Consider the following 17,505-nt stretch of genomic DNA (forward strand, 5'->3'; position numbering starts at 1 on the left):
CCACGCTCACTTTAAGAGGATACACAAAACCAAGCCAAGGATACTTCTCTGTCTGGGGAAATAAGAGAACAGGTTAGACCCAGGATGAAAAGCCAGGTTTGAGTTAATGTCCTGCATCCTAAAGGCAGAGTTCCAGTTCCCCAGATGATCCCTTAGCTGGTTCAGACATGAGATCATGCTTGTCTCCCTACAACCCCCCACCTCATTTGTTTCAACATCTGCAGGAAGCGCATTTGTGATGCTGCAGACAACAGTCTCTTCGGCTACAGGGCCAGGATAAGTCCCCAGGCGCCATCTGTCCTCCATGCTGGATGAGGCAAAGATCATGCAGATGGACAAAAATGCAACCACGTCATCAACAACTGCATCCCAACACCCACGCAGAGTGCAGGCGACAGGCAGTGCTCTCAGCAGGGACAGCAGAGCCAGGGAGCAAGGCGACCTCATACACAAAGCCTTGGAGCCCAGGTTCCCACACAGCTCCAACCATCAGCATTGCACATCCCAGCCCTGCCCATATCATGTTACTCCACATGGGAGCTCCTGGCTTGCTGTGTTAATCAGAGTCTCTCGGGATGTGATAACCACAGGCAAGTACCCAAGCACAGGCCCAGGTGCCATTTCAGGGGCCCAGGGCTGGCAGAGGGACAGCTATCCATGCTCATCCCAGTACCAGCAGGACACCTCAAGAAAAAGCAGACGTTTAAGTTACTTGAATACTTAATCCCTTACAGTGGATTTAATTCAAATCAGTTAATTACACCACACCCTCTGGAAGCTCGTACTACATTACAATAGAGTTTGGGTAAAGCACACAAAGATTTCTACATGTAAAAATCGTAGTGTGGCAGAGGAGCCAAAAACAGCACTACCAAGAAATCCTGATTACATTCATCAAGAGCAGTGAAGAAAGTCTTGAAAAATGTTTACTGCAAACATCTGCAGCAAATAGAGCTGTGATCCCAAAATTATTTTGCTTAATACCTCCACTACACACTGTTCATTCCACATGGCCGAATGGAAAAGTCTTCATGGAATCACAGAATGTCCTGAGTGGGAAGAAACCCCCAAGGATCATCCAGTCTGATCCCTGGCTCTGCACTGGCACCCCAACAATCCCACCCTATGCATCCCTGAGAGAGTTGGCCAAAATGATCCTGAAGCTCTGGCAGCCTTGGGGGCATGCCCATTCCCTGGGCAGTCTGATCAGTGCCTGATCACCCTCTGGGGAAAGAAGCTTTTCCTGTATCCAGGAAAACCTTCCTCTGGCCCAGCTGCAACCATTCCCTGGGTCCTGTCCCCAGCCACAGGGAGCAGAGATTGGAGCTGTCCCTTCAGGAGAAGCTGCAGCCGCCAGTGAGCTCTGCCTTCAGCCTCCTCTTCCCCAGGCTGATCCTAACTAATTCAGGGCTGTATCACAAGCACATACAAAATCCTGCATTTGAGCTGGGGTTGGTGAGCCCTGCCCTTGGCAGGGGGCCTCCCCTTGGCAGGGGAAGCAGTGCCTCTAAACATATCTTCAAGGACACTTTGATATTCCCAACACAGATTGTTTTGTTTCCCTGATATCTGGTGGTATCACACCATCTGTAACTATGTTGTTGTCAGGGCTGACAGCATTCCTTCCTAAAGGAAAAGCACCTCACAGGCAGCACTACCAAAATTAACTAAGCTGGCCAGATCGTTTAACTGTATATCATAGGTAATCAAAGAAGAGATTAAGTGAACTGGAGAACAGAGGGTTGTGTGGAGACCTTCCAGCAGCTTTTCAGGATGCGAAGGAGCCTACAAGGAAGCCAGAGGGGGACTCTGCGTCAGGAATTATAGTGACACGAGCAAGAGGGAATGGCTTCAAACTGACTGAGGGAAAATTTAGGTTTGACATACAGAAGATATTCTTCCCTCTGACGGTGATGGGGCCCTGGCACAGGGTGCCCCAAGAAGCTGTGGCTGCCCCTGGATCCCTGGAAGTGTTGAAGGCTAGATTGGATAGGGCTTGGAGCAACCTAGGAAAGTATCCCTACCCACGGCAGGGAGTGCCACTGGATGGGCATTAAAGTCCCTTCCAATCCAAATCATTCCATGACCCTCTGATTCTCATTGTTTTATTGGTCAATGTCCAAATTTACAAATCACACAGCAAACAGACCACAGTTTAGCCCGGCCCCATCATGGAGAGCCAGCCTTTCCCTTTCTCCAGCTGCCATAAATCTCAGCATTGTCATGGAGAGCCAGCCTTTCCCTAAGTGCCCAAATCTCACTTTCACCCAAAAGTGAACAAGGGTGTTTCATTGCTAGGCACAGCTTCAAACACTATCAATACCGAGCTATCAGTGGATAGCTGGATCACTCCTCGAGTCAAGGGTCTTCTGTGATCTCAGCTCATACTCACTTGAGGTGACAGACTGAAGCAGAGAAGGGATTATTGTCTTGGAAGACCAACTGTAACAGAGTAACTCACAAAAAAAAGCTACACACACATACACAATCAGAGAATATTACTGGAACATTTTCATTCTTAGTACATTCCTACAGATAATTCATTTGTACAGGATATGTCAAAAGAAAAGAATAATGAGATATTTCCCATGCTGAGCACAAGCTTACTCCAGAGTTAGTCTCACTGAGTGGAAAAGACCTGAAAATGAGTAAACACAGCACAATATCATCACCAGAATACGTCTTCACGAGTGTAAGAAAAATCATTAGATGGAGATTGTTTATATCAAGCTGTCCAATTCTTCTTAAAAAAATCAAAGACACGAACAATTTTTAAAATAATAAGTGTGATTCACCAGCACAGTCATTAACTTTCAATCTATTAGGAGAAAAGTAAGAGGTAGAGAATAAGCTAAGTAATGACTCAGGCTTTTTGTATGAATGTCACCCTCCATTTCTATCAAATCAGATTACAGCATTTTATTTGGTTAGATTGATCCTGTGATTGTATAACAGAAATAACAAATACTGTTTCTACATGACTTTGCCTAGCATCCTGGAAAATCACTGTAATGTTATTTTTTAATTTAGGGCTTCCCACACAAGGAGCCTCTGACTCCATGTAGAGCACCCATCACTCCACTTCCACCACAAAAGGAAAAGTAGGTGTTCTGCTGATGTGCCAAGTAGACCCATGGGCCAAGCCCAAAGGGATGAGGATCAACAAGGACAAGTGCTGGGTCCTGGCCTTGGGTCACCCCAACCCCCTGCAGCACCAGGCTGAGGGGAAGAGTGGCTGGAAAGCTGGACAAGACCCTGGGGGTGTTGGAGACAGAACTTAAAAATGAGCCTAGGTGGACCAGGGGCCAATGGGCCCTGGGCTGTCCCAGCCTTGATGTGGCCACAGGCCCAGGGCAGTGGCTGCCCCCTGTGCTGGCACAGCTGAGGGACCTTGAGTTCTCTGCCCAGTTCCAGGCCTTCATGACCAGACATACCTTGAGGGGCTGGAGCGGGTCCCGGGAAGGGAACAGAGCTGGGGAAGGGTCTGGAGCCCCAGGAGCAGCTGAGGGAGTTGGGAAAGGGGCTCAGCCTGGAGAAAAGGAGGCTCAGGGGGGACCTTCTGGCTCTGCACAATTCCCTGACAGGAGGAGGCAGCTGGGGGGGCTGGGTCAGGCTCTGCTCCCAAGGAACAGGATGAGAGGGAGTGGCCTCAAGTTGTGAGGTTGGACATCAGGAGGAACTTCCTCATAGAAAAGGTTGTCAGACATTGGAACAGACTGTCCATAGTGGAGTCCCCATCCCTGGAGGTGACCAGGGAAGTGCTCTGGGCTTGTAACAAGGTAGGAATCGGTTACAAGCCTTTTCCAACTGCAATGATTCTGTAGTTCTATGACTGCTCTCCCCACACCTTGCTAAGGAAGCACGGGTGGGAGAAAGGATTCTGAGCAAAAGGACAAAAAGTTCAACCTTTGTGCCACATTTTCAGAGGACACCATGGGGTGAAGCTTATCAAGGAAGATGACATAGCATAGCTAGACAGGAGATTTTATGACTTGACTTCCTGCTATAGGGGAGGTAATAGATGAAAAGATAGGAAATTTTTTTTAAAGATGACTTGTCAGCCTATAAGCAGTTACTGAAAATACAGGTGACACAGCAACAGTGGAAGGAGGGCTGTAAAACACTCTAGCAGGACTGAAACTCCGGAAAAGTCCCAACAATCACCACCAGTGTAAAGTTTCACCTTTTCTACTGCTGAAGACTACTTCAGAGGCCCAAAGTGAGGAAGAAAAATTATTAGGCCACAGATACACTGGATACACTCCATACACTTCATATATTCCATACACATGGAATAATGCTCTATGTTACAGGAGGCAAGACTTGGTTAATCAGGGGCATCAGACATGGTCCTTTAATAAACTTGAATTAGGCTGGATTCAAAACATCTCCCCTATCTTACATTCTGCAAGGAATGACCTCCCCACCAGGAATATTCAAGAGGCTGGAAGCATCTCTGCCTGAATACCCACACCTGTGTCACGTTGGCCATGGAAGTTCCCTGGACTGAAAACCCAGTCACATGCTGTAGTTTCCCCATAGACAGCATCTGCAAGTCTGAGGCAATTGATTCAGGGCACAATGGTTTATGTTACAATTATCCTGCTTACACAAAGGAGCTCTAACAAGAATCACTTGCTGCAACAGCCTGTGAGGTTATGAGAAAAACCCATGTCACCATAAGTGAACTCACTGTATGACAAATTCACAGGAGGACTTCAATGTGAAACTGAGCAAAAGAGTAAAGGAGTTCATTTATTCAAGGAACGAAAGAGCCCCTTGAGTTAATACCTTTAAATAACTCTTCTTCAACATCATATTTTACTTCAACTGAAATTGCACTGGAAATAAAAAACAGCCTTGAGAGGGAAAAACAAAGTCAGTTGAGAGATGCCAAGAATACACTTTAAAAATGGCAACAATCACTATCCTTTGCTACAGAAATCAAAGCCACAAGGCAGAGAGTTTAGATGGCAGAGTCTCAAAATTCATCAAAAAACCTCAGGCAGCTGACCAGGAATCACCACTGAGTAGGTCAGGCTTACATAGGAAGCAGCTCACTTGTTTTCCAGCGAGAAAGCCAAGAAACAAAGAGAAATGTGAAAAATCTGATGGAAGTTGCTTGAAAAATAATTATTAGGATACAGACCTAAAACAATTAGAATGCACTACTCAAGTCCACCTATTACTTGTGTCATTTCAAGATCATACCTGCAGGTAATTTACTATGAGCACAGTGCAATTAGGAAAAGAAGATGGAAAAGTGCCCAACATTTCTATCCAGTAGTAATTTGGAACCTAGTTATTCCACAAACGAACCTTCCATCATATAATCCTGGAATGATGTGAGTTGGAAGGGACCTTGAAGGTCATCCAGTGCCACCCCTTTTCATGGGCAGGGACACCTCCCAGTATCCCAGGTTGCTCCCAGCCCTGTCCATCCTGGCCTTGGACACTTCCAGGGATGTTTGTCAGTTATTTGTTTAAAGGTATTTTCACTTTGGAAGCACAGTTTAAGGCTCACTTTCAAATTTCAAGATACTGGGTGCCCCAAGTACCCAGTGCCAGGCTCTCTAAAATGGAAAACCTCACTGCCAGTGGCAGCTTCCGAAGTCTTGCCAGAAATCCAAACAGTTATGCAAGAACTCCTAAAATTAAGCGATAGACATCTCAATTACAACACCTGACTGGGCAGAGCTTTTTGTTGACTATATTCCTTTAATGTTTCTGTGAAGGGGGGAAAAGAAGGAAAAAACCTCCGCTGCATTTCTTTCTTACCTGGAGCATTGGCAAAACTTTCCACTTGCTCTGCTGCACTGTGGTTAAGAGCTGCTGCCTGCCAAAACCTCAGGATCCCCTTCCCAGATGCCTCACTGGTACCATGGAAAGAACTGTTGCTGCATGATTTAGAGCTCTATAATCAGCCTCCAAAAATCTCATTCCAAATCCATTCCTGTCCCTTGGGGACAGCACCTAGCTCAGACAACTTCTAAGTGTTTCTGGGCCAATGCCTTTTAAAGATTTTATTAAAATCATGAGGGTTTGGTTCTTACATATCTTTAATTTATCTATGCCTTCATTCCCCTTCTTTTGCTTCCCTGCAAAGGGAAAGTAGGAATGGTTTAAAAACAAAAACTCTAGGGAAAACATTAGAGTAAGCTTTTATTTAAGTGTTTGTGGGGTTTTGGGGGAAGAATCCAACATGTAAAGGTGCCTGATGCACTCAGGCTTCAACTGCAGCTGACAGTCCTGTAATACAGCAAAACAGTGGTTTCACACAAAAACCCAACAAAAACAGCCAAAAATGGAACAAGCTGGTAAAATTTAACAGCTAGCTTCTGGTCAGATAATGCAGGTAAAACAAATTTAGCTGAACATAAGGTAAATATTTCCTTCCAATGTATTTTTCATTCTTTTTCAGTTTAATTGGTATTAGTTTTCAGGATTTCCTGGTATTTTGGCACAGGCTGTAGCCCCAGCCAGGCTGCTGGCACTGCCAGGCTGGAGGAAGGGTTGCACACACAAGGTGTGTTTTGTCATCTCCCACTCGTCATGTCTGCACAATGTGACTCAACTTTCTGGTTTTGAGCTCTTCACTCCAAACACTAGCTCTGGTCACTGTCTGCAGCCAAGGGGACAATTGTGCAGCACTTCCTTTGGTCTCTATGGTCACAGCATTTAAAGCATGACAAAGTTGGAGTGACTCAAGGAAATCTGTCTGGACTTTCTAGTAAAAGTAGTCATGAACAAACTTCTGACGCTGACATTTTTCAGCCTCTTTATATGCTGAGAGTAAAATTTATATGGAAATATTTCATGGCTATTGACAAGCTGGAGTCTGAGTAAGTAACATAAATATATGTTTTACACACAGACACAAACATAGACATGCCCAACACATACATTATATTTTTGAGAGGAAAGATTAAGTACTTCTATAACAGTGATCTTTGTCTTGTATCCAGCCCTTGCATGCTGAACAAAGCCAGACCTGGAGCAAACCCCACCTGGCTCCTCACAGCCAAGCCACTGGCCAAGCAGACCTTCAGCCGTGGATCTGAGCTGTTACACAGAATCCCAGACTGATCTGGATTCGAATGGGCCTTAAACACTATCTCCTTCCACCCACAGGGATGCCACTCACTATCCCAGGTTGCTCCAAGTCCTATCCACACTGGTCTTGGGAGATTTCCAGGGATGGGGCAGCCACAGCCTCTCAGGACCAAGCAGCTCCTGAGCTGCCAGCTTGTGTTTGAAGGCAGCTTCATCTTGGCAAAGCATTTGCACAGGGGGTTTGATTTTCTCTGAAAGACTTGGCTGAGCTCTCCTCCACCCTCCTGTCCTGTTGGAGAGGGCAAGCAGTGGCACCTTCCTGCTCAGAGACCACACTGGGAGCGGTGCCTCACTGCCACTGCCTGAGCTCCTTCCTCTTCCTGTGCTGTGGCTCTCACAACTTCCCCAAGTTCTCTGTTCCCTGGCCAGTTCTGCCAGCCCTGCCCCACAGACAAGTTCCTGCTCCTGCTCTTTCCCAAGGGCTTCAGTTTTCTGCCTCACCATTTCAGACAGAGTCAGAGTGCCAACAGTTAAAACGCCAAGCTGTAGCACGATCTACAGTGCCACCCCTGCTGATTTAGGAAGAAAGCTTTGTATCAGGTGCCACTTCATTTTTAGATAACTGTTATCCACAAGACACACAGACCCTGAGAAGATAAAGGGAAGGACTGAAGCCACTACAAATGAATGCCCAACATTCCCAACTAAAGCTTTGGAGATGGATTAAAACTGAAAATAACATCTTTATACAATTCTTGGAAAATTTTCTCTATCGTAATAAAAAAAAAATAAAATAATTTCTCTTTAATTCTCTTCACCTGGTACTGGTGATTCTACCAGTACCAGGAGGTTAATTCCATCAGTGGATACACAAAGCAGAAAAAAAACCAGAGAAGTAACAAAACCCATAAAAAACACAGCAACTTCAGGAGTGTGATACAGTAACTCTCAGTTACTAAGGAGCTGCAAACAATAATTTCAAAAGTAAAAGGACAGCAGTCAAAGGGAGGAAGAATCCCCAAATTTACATATCCCCTTGTTAAAAGAGCTTTGCAAAATCTGGGACACAAGGGGGACTTTCATGCTTCTCTCTGAGGCACAGAGGATTGGTTCAGGAAACTTAATCAACTATGACTACTCTCTTACCAAACTACCTAAGTTTCTAATTTAACTATTTCTTAAGACACTGAGGGCTTACTACCTCCCTTGCCAACTCAGACTCTCTCTCAGCATATTAAACACCCATGGACATGTTGTCTCTGGGGTGAAAGGGAAATGACTGACACGTTACAGGGCAGAGATCACATAGTGCAGGTGTTTGAGCACTTTCCAAAAAGATTTTTTATAAAGAAAATGTCAACTTGCCAAAGCATGAGGTTGTCAGAAGAGAACTACATCAGTTTAAATAAAACTGTTTGGGGGAGAGCTTAACCCCACTTTTACTCAAAACAGCACTTAAATGGAAAGAGCCACTAAGTAGCCACGAAAGGTCACTCTCAGATGGAGAAGATGGCCTTGGCCCACACCATTCCTTTCAGATCGTGATTTTGATTCATATTTGACTTAATGCCTCAAAAGAAGCTATTTAATTTCACAGAATCATAGAAGGTTTGAAGTGACCTTGAAGCCCATCCAGTGCCACCCACCCCTGCCACGGGCAGAGGCATCTTCCACTATCCCAGGTGGCTCCAAGTCAGCCCTGTTCAACCTGGCCTTGGTCACTTCCAGGGACGGGGCAGCCACAGCTTCCCTGGGCACCCTGTGCCAGGGCCTTCCTATGCTCACATGGAAGGATTTCTTCCTAATATCCAATATAATTTTCTCTATATCAAAAACACCCTTATAAAAATTTAACCTGCATTCTCCAGGCCACAGGGAAGTTGAAGAGCTCATTGAATAGCACACTGAGTTAATGCATTTGGAATTCTTGGAAAAAGGAATTTAAGTATAAAAAGCAAAATAACCCTTGGAAGCATGTCCCAGGTGAATGCAATCACTCACCAAGAAAGCCTGTATGGACATGTGCTGTTCCAAGTGGAAAATGCCAGAGAAATGCAAGATGTTGGCAAGCTTTGCCATTAGCAAAGAGCTGGTTCTCATTACCATTAGCACAGGCTTCACAGCAGCTCCCTATGGGGATCTTACAGTGCTGGGAAAAAGCAGGGAGTCTGAAAGTATCGTCACTGAAACAAACATACACCCATAAAAATACTTGAGATTTAGGGAAAGCCAGGAGCTGCTTCCCAGAAGCTGTACAAGCTCCTGTTCCCATTTATGTCAGGTTTTTCACCAGCACTGTCCTTAAGTCACAGCTGTAGGGCTTTGGTTACAGAGGGAAAACTACTTTTTCTTCACAATACAACAGTCCAAAAACACCAGGTTTGTGAAAATTAGAGTCCTGCCTTTATCAGGAGGTAAAGGGCTGTTACATTCAGCACTATGTTCTATGGTTAGAAACTCATTATCCATTCTGCTTGGATTAAGGAGGAAAAAGATTCAAACAGAACAGCAGCACATGAATAGTTAGTTATGCATTTTATAGAAATTGTCTACGACAAGAGATGACCACTATTGGAATGTTGACTTAAACACATACCCATACTGATCAAATTAAAGTACAGATGTGCCTCAAAAGTCTTTTATAATTCTCAATTATAGGCTAGTTTTGAAAACCAGAACACAAGAGTATCAACCAGAAAGTTTCTGTTTAGTCCCATTCCAGAGGTTTAGAACCACCTTCTCCCCAAAAGGCAGTTTTACATTGCTTCTTCCAGGACTGCCAGATCAGGCAGCAGCTGCTGGCTTTGCATAGAGCTCCAGTTTTGCATGTGAGGTCCGAAGGCACAGTTTTTGGGATGGAACATGCAAAGTGATGGTGCATGCCACAGCCAGAGCTGCTCTCTGTTCAGTGCAGTCATCCACAGGTTCTGTTTCCCCTGAAATGGGACAAAATGAAACCTCTGCTTGGGGGCATTTATTTTTAGCATCCACTTGACAGTGCAGTAAGTTAAATGAATGAGAAACACAGTTTTAGTAATTAAACCCTATTTATAATCCCCACCCTTGAGAAACAGAAATGGTAATGGGGCTGAGGGTGAGGGGAAAGCACCATCAAATCAAAAGTAACTTCAAACCAAAATTGTAAGGCCAAATCTTTCTACTTATTGGTCTGGCAAAGGCCATGGAGCAGATGGAATGAGACAACCTGGACATTCAATTCTTACTCCATCAGCTCCATCTGTCCCAATATTCCACTTATCAGTCCTGTCCTGTCCTTCATGCATGTTTAATAAAATGCAATCCCTTGGTGACTGGAACTGCCACTTACAGAAAATAAGGACCTTTATGTAAAAGGATAATTTATTGTAGAATTGCACATTCCTACACATCTTGGCAAAGGATATGAGCACTGATAATACTAGTAGGAAAACAAATTATAGTCTTACTGATTTATGCTGAAATCATTCTAAAGAAAATACCAGATGAATATCAAAGATGAGTCAGCTTTATTATCGGGTAACTGCAAAAAACCAGATGTGACTGATACACCTCAAATAGTTCAGAACTTGTGTGTATGGAAGCTTTTGACCCTGTATTTTGTGTCTCCTTCCTAAACTTGCATATTTTGGGAAGCTGGAAAGATGGAAAGACAAAGATTTTTGTTTGCAGGCTTAGCTACATTTTGAAAAATACACGTTCAGCATTCTAAGCTGAAGTAATGTTATTATCAGGAGAAAAAACAGCTCTGTATCCTTCTCTCCAAGTTACCAGTGCTACCATTCATCTGGAAGGAGGTTAAACATCACAATTAAGGAGGACTTGCCAACAGAGCTGTGCAGCCTGGACAGCAGCCCAGTGCTCAGAGACACCACAGGCACCACTCACTCCAGCTCTGACATCAACCCCAAGATACTGTGCCCCTTGCACAGAGCAAAGGGCACTCCCAGCACATCATCTCTGTGCTCTGGGGGAATATCTGTTTGGAATCACATGGACTTTATCATGGAAACACCTGTTTTTCCTCCAGGGATCACTTAAAGAGTCTGGGACACTCCCACACTGACTCCTACACTAGCTGTACTCAGGCCAGATCCCAAAAACATCCTTCCCTACATGCTGAGAGTCTTGGAATTACCAGCACACAGCAAAAGCATGAGCTGAGATGGAAGTGTAATCCCCACAGCCCACTCTCTGGGAAAAGAAAACGTTCTGAGAGAAAAGCTGCAGTGTCCCCTGGCCAGCTGTCCAGACAGGACCAGCACCGGCTGAGGAAGCACCACTGCTGACAACCCATAATAAACCCATGAGAAAATTAATCAAATCTGTACATCTATCAATATATGGCTGATATTTTCCCCTCACCAACACTGTGGGCTTCTTTTTTATAGGAGCTGTGTCATTCTATATAATACCACAGAAACCCAGAGTGATCTGGGTTGGAAGGGACCTTAAAGCCCATCCAGTTCCACCCCTGCCATGGGCAGGGACACCTTCCACCTGCCCAGGTTGCTCCAAGCCCCATCCAACCAGGCCTTGGACACCTCCACAATGTGTTCAAGCTGGAGAACTAATTGGTATTTCTCAAAAATGTCCATGAATTCTCACTTGCAGTATTGCCACAATATTTTTAATTTAAAAAAAATTAAAGTTTAAATGTTCACTAGTTCCTTTTGCTTTCCTCCCAATCTGTTTTAAAAAATAAAATAAAATATTGGAAAGCTTTTGGTGCTTAGTTTGGTCTTGTTTTGGGGACCACTTTCCCCTGTCCTAGAGCCCACCTCCCATCCCTGCCTCATGGGCTGAGTAACTCTGCTCCAGACGTTGACACACAGGCTACTGGAAATTGGTACAGTCAGGAAATTTGGGTCATCTCTCTGAGGTAAACAGTAAATGAAAACTCTCAGGAAAGTCTGAATACCAAGGTAGTGAGGGTCTGCTTTTTTCTTCTTTTTAAAAAAGGAAGAATTCTTTTGAAAGTATTCTGTTACTACATCACGTTGTTATAACCTAGGGCAGTGATGAGGTAATTTCCATTACCAAGGCAGGTTCTGGGATTTGTTTTTCAGATTACTGAGAAAGACACAGTTATATCACAGTGCCACAGCAAACACAGACAAGAGTTCATCATCTTGCAGCAAGATCCTGCTGCTCTTGCCCATCAAATCAAAGACAAATTCTTCCACAAATTATGTGGAGCTTCTGTTTAGAAAGAAACAAATGAAATAAAGCCAGACCAGTTGCAAACACAGTTTAAAAGTGTCTCATGAGTGGGCCCCAGGCTTTAACTGGAAGCTGAATCCCTAGCTTCCTTCCAGGAAGGACCTGCTTTAATTGCTTAAATGATGTCCAGATTCCAAGACACCAATATTTTTGACACATACTTGCCCATCAGTGTCAACTAAACAGTTAGTTAAGAATTCAGTTTTGCTCCCTCAAGGACACTCCCCTTCCACAGATACAGAGGATGCATGCCCTGAAGGATAGGGAGACTGTTCCACAGCAGTATTATGTGCCAGGTAAAAAGTAAATTGGAATTTAATCTCTCAACTCCAAATTCACCACAGACCATACCATACTCAGGGCTTTTACCTCTCAAGCTAGAAATCTCCCATGGAAAACTAAGTATTTTCTCATATTTTGTAGTTAGTTTTCATGTACTTGAACTTCTGAGTACAAGGGGGAGACACTTCCTTCACTGGATGCTACTTGCTGCTATCCCTGGAATTCTCCATCCAAAGCCATTCAATTAACATCATGTGATTTGAATTCAAAGTTCCCAAGTCTCCAGTTCCACTGCCAACACTGTCCTACTCCAACCCACATAGAAGTCACCAAGGTTCCCATATCCCTGAATATTGCACATTAATTCAAACACTCCAGCAGAGCCATTCCCATTATTCCTGCAGCAGTGTGCACCCAGGAGGTAATTTCTGCATTGCACTGGGTTCAGCCCTTGGCATTGTCAGGAAGAACTGAGGTTATCCAAAGTGTCAGTGAAGTTTGCTCAATGGCTTTGCAGGAATACCTCTGAGGGAAATACTCAGTGTTCACCCCATGCTGGTGATTTTCCCCTTTGTAGGATGAAAATTCATGAACTGAAGGGGGAAAAACTATTGCAAAACCTGAAATATTTCCCATTCTAGCTGTTTCAGGCCAAGTGGCAAAAGTAATCTATTCAAAGTGCCATAAAAATTATACTTATGATAACAATGTTCAATGGAACATAGTCAAGTTAAGCTGAAATCAAGTATGCAACCCTAGTGACACAGCAGCATTGGATAACTTTTCTTTTTTACCTTTTCTTTTTTTTTTTTTGGCTTTTTTTTGTAATTTTTTTAAGAAAAACAAGTCATAAACAGCACTTGGTGCCAAGAGTCAAAAAACTGGTGTTTTTCCAGTGAAGATTGACTGGTCATGCAGAAAGAGATTAATTTATGTGATTCAAGCATAAATCAATATTTGCATTTTGCTTTTGTTATGGATCCCTGCTATAGGGGAACAAGAGAGTGCAGAAAAGTAGACAGGGCCAACATGAAGATTTGGAGAGACAACAGTGCTAGAAGAGCATTTATCTCCACACTAAATATTGGAAACCTCTCACTAACAAAAAGAAAATAAAATAAGCACATCAGTTTTAGATTCATGCTTCCTGTTTAGAATCCTTAGCAGGCTGAACAGCTCTTGGTAACCACAAAGCAGCTGATCCTATGTATCAATAGCTTCACATGTATTTCACCCCACTGAGGTACAGAATAGCATCTTCTGCCAGGAACATCCACTGCAGTTACAGGTCCTACCACACCACTGCTCCTGCCCAGGGGTTGGAAGCTTAAACCGGGAGTCTGCATCCCAGCACCCATATGGGAAATTCCACACTCAGCAATTCAGGCAGTGGAAGGGATTTTCCCCAAAGGGAAGGCACAAGGTGCCTGCGGACAAGCTCTGGGCAGGGATCACACAGGCCCAGCAGCTCCAACTCACACCAGCTCCCCAGTGCAAACCCCTGAGCTGCTGGGGGGAGCACGACCACCAGCACAGGAATTGGTCCCACCACTGAGGCAGCAACTTCTGTGCCGGTGCAGCAGGACTGGCCAGAGGCCGGACAGAGCAAATTACCCTGCACCTGTAAGTGTGGGAGCCTGGTCCCAAAGAGGCACAGGGAGCCCCATGAAAACCAGGCTGTTCCAGGGCAGGTTGAACGGGGCTTGGAGCAACCTGGGATAGTGGAAGGTGGCAGTGGGTGTGACAGGATGGGCTTTAGGGTCTTTTCCAACCCAAAGCATTCCTTGATTTTGGTCCGTGATCACACCAATGTAACTGAACAGAAACCTGCTAAAGGCCATGACCAGGAACTCTTCGACATTTCTCTCACATCAGACCCATGAGAAAAAGCTGCTCTCGCACACTCTTTGTGGTATGTTCTCTCTGCAGCCACCTTGCCGCACTTCCCCACAGCTCCCACGGCCGACATCTTCACCGCCGGTGCCCGTGCCAGTGCTAGCCGCGGGGACAGGGTCCGAGCACGCACCCCCGCCCCGGCTGGGGATGGAGCTGCGGGACCTGTGCAGGGACCCCGCGGTCCCGCTCCCACCCTGCTCTCCCCGCGCTGCCTCCCCCGTACCTCTCGGAGCCCTCGCCTTGGAGCGAGCGGGACCGGCGCGGCCGGGGGTGTCCGCGCAGGGACTGCTCCTCTTGGGGGCTCCGCCGCCCCCGAGCCGGACCGTCCTGTCCCGCCGCGGGGGCGGCTCCGCGCCGGCCCCGGCGCCGCTGCCGCTCCTCGCCCGCCCCTACGGCCGCTCCAGCCGCGCCCGGCCCCGGTGACCCCCGTTCCCACCCTGCGCTTACGGCTGCCGGGCTCCGCCGGGCGCGTCCCGCTCCCGTTCCAGCCGCGGGCGACTCCACGCTCCGGGCGGGGAGGGGCCCGCGCCGCCACCGCCTCTTAAGGAGGATCCAGGCGCCGGCCGGGGCTGTAGGGGACAGTAGCTGTGAGGGGGATAGGGGGCGTACGGGGGACAAGGGGTGTGAGGGGGACAGCGGCTGTGAGAAGGGACAGGGAGCATGAGAGGGACAGCGGCTATGAGAGGGGGCACAGCGGTAATGTGGGGGCACAGCGGCTGTGTGAGGAGACAGCGGCTGTGAGGGGGCAGGGCCGTGAGGGGGCACAGGGGGCATGAGTGACACAGCGGGTGTGTGAGGGGACAGCGGCTGTGAGGGGACACAGCGGGTGTGTGAGGGGACAGCGGCAGGGCTGCGGCGGCTCTGTCCCTCTGGGAGCTGCGGTGACCGGGCCGAGGGGACGGAGGAGCCCCGGACACTGCCGTGAGGAGAGAGGCGGGCGGGCAGCGCTTGGCCGGAGCCGGAGTCAGCGACTGATATGGCAGAAAATAGCAATCAAATAAATGGAATTTGCATTAAGATGTCCCTTGCTTTATATACCCCTTGCTGTGGCGGCCTCGGTGGGTGTTACTGTGGGAACATGCCTTCCTCAAGGTGCTTGATTCAGCAGGTGTGACCACAAAACACTTTCATTCCCTGCAAGTACTCGCGAACATTTGCACGTGCAACACTTTCACTTACAGACTTCGTTTTGAAACGGTGGGTGTTGAAACAGCGGTGACTCTGCCGTGAGCCTCGGCCAGGTCCATCAAGGTGTTGTGTGATCACCCATTCCCCTTTAGATTTCCATCTAAAAAGTGGAATTTTAAGTCATTATTAATGCTATCACTTTTGCCCTTCATGATGATTAAAGAAGACCTTAGATTTCCCTTCCATTCATTCACATTTTTTCTGTTTTGCTATAGTAGATTTAAAATTGAAGGGTTTTGAAATACACTGAAATGGGAAAATGTATTTCTAATTTGTATTGTACTACTTGCTGCATTGTTTCCTGCTAAACAGGGTGTGGGCTTTAAATTGAAGGAGGGCAGGTTTAGATTAAAAAATAATTGTTCCCTGTGAGGGTGGAGAGGCCCTGGCACAGGGTGCCCAGAGAAGCTGTGGCTGCCCCTGGATCCCTGGAAGTGTCCAAGGCCAGGCTGGATGGGGCTTGGAGCACCCTGGGATAGCAGAATGTGTCCTTGCCCATGGCAGGGGTAGCACTGGATGGGCTTTAGGGTCCCTTCTAACCCAAACTATTCCATAAGTTATGATCCTTTGATTAACACCCAAAAAAGTATTTCCCATCTGTGCTTTTGGAGTTCACAGTGAGTCAGTGGGAGAGTCTGACAGGCTCAAACCTCAGCTGCTGCTCACCCACAACCTGCACTCTTAACATGACCTCTCAAAGATATCAGTTCTTCTCCAGACACACCAAAAGACAAGACTGAGTTTCACTTCAACATTGACATCAAGCTCTTTCCAAAGACCCATTTTAACAATGGGGCTTTGCACAAACTCAGTGCCTAAACTGGAACTCACTTCTTTGAAAAATGCGGTCATAAAAAAGCAAAGATGAAGAGGGGAAGAAAAAGCTTAAATGACTCAACCAAGACCTCCTCAAAGCGCAGCAAACCAAAGGATACTGTTCTACAAGCGAGGGGCACGTAGGTGGCATTCACATTGTATTAATAAAGTTAAGTGTCTGGCAAAGCAGTAGCCACAATTAGAGGACAGCAAGCCAGTCCTCCACACAAAGCAAGCCAAAAACCTCATTTTCTCCATTATCTTACTGGTCCCCTGCTGTGATGCACTGAGGGGCTGAGCCACTCTGGCCACTACTGATGACCTAGTGGTCTGTCTCATTTGTGAGGGAAAAAAGCAGGGTAGGGAAGAGCTGCCCTGTAAGTGTTGTCACAAAGAAGGGCAAGTGTATGTTTAGAAAACCAGCCTAGGACTGCCAGCTCAGAAAGTGCCTGTTTGATGTGGCAGCCTCCTCCTCCACATCCTCAATGTGCCATTTGAGGGAACATTAACCAGAAAAATGCAGCGAATTTTGGAATAATGGTGCTGTTATTTGGGTCCTTTTGTCTTCCACATCAACCACTGTCTGAAGACCACCTCCCTCGTCTCTTGGTAGGAAAGGACTCTGAAATGTGTCAGACAAGCTAAGTATTGGTCTGGAGACATGTAGAGATGACAAAAGCATGAATAAAATTGTTCTCATCAAGTTAGTTACCCTTTCCCCTTTGACTAGGGATTGACCAACTAGGCTGAAGGTCCAACCCCCTTATCTGTGCTCTAAATCTTCCAAATGTACTTATTTGAAGTGCCCAAGAGTTGCCCTGCTGAGCACAAGAGAAGCAGAGTTCCCAGCACTCAGAGGTGCCTGTGAGTGTCCAGGGCAAATGTGAGCCACATTCCTGGGGGACCTCCTGCTCCACCTTCTCCCTGGCACAGTACTGCTCCAGCCACAGGCTTGTGTGGAGCCACGTGCTGCTGACAGGCTTGATCATCTGCCCCTGAACTCTGCTAAAGAGGGGGCATCTGCAAACCCAGGGCTTATCTCTGACTCTC

The 17,505-nt window shown here is 46.3% G+C and overlaps 1 protein-coding gene across 2 annotated transcripts in view; it reads right to left on the minus strand.

Moving 5' to 3' along the window:
* The window catches only part of PLA2G4A (phospholipase A2 group IVA), a 71,198-nt gene extending 56,221 nt beyond the window's left edge, over positions 1–14,977 (minus strand). The window contains exon 1 of one of the 2 annotated variants that reach the window (XM_015636328.2): positions 14,899–14,977. The gene's annotated coding sequence lies outside the window, so the exon portion shown is untranslated. Of the gene's footprint in view, positions 1–14,674; positions 14,782–14,898 lie in introns of those variants that run through there. The other variant, XM_015636329.3, reaches the window with a different exon arrangement.
* Between the last annotated feature and the right edge of the window lie 2,528 nt (positions 14,978–17,505).

This window comes from Parus major, chromosome 8, assembly GCF_001522545.3.
Source record: "Parus major isolate Abel chromosome 8, Parus_major1.1, whole genome shotgun sequence".
In the NCBI taxonomy this organism is placed as follows: domain Eukaryota; kingdom Metazoa; phylum Chordata; class Aves; order Passeriformes; family Paridae; genus Parus; species Parus major.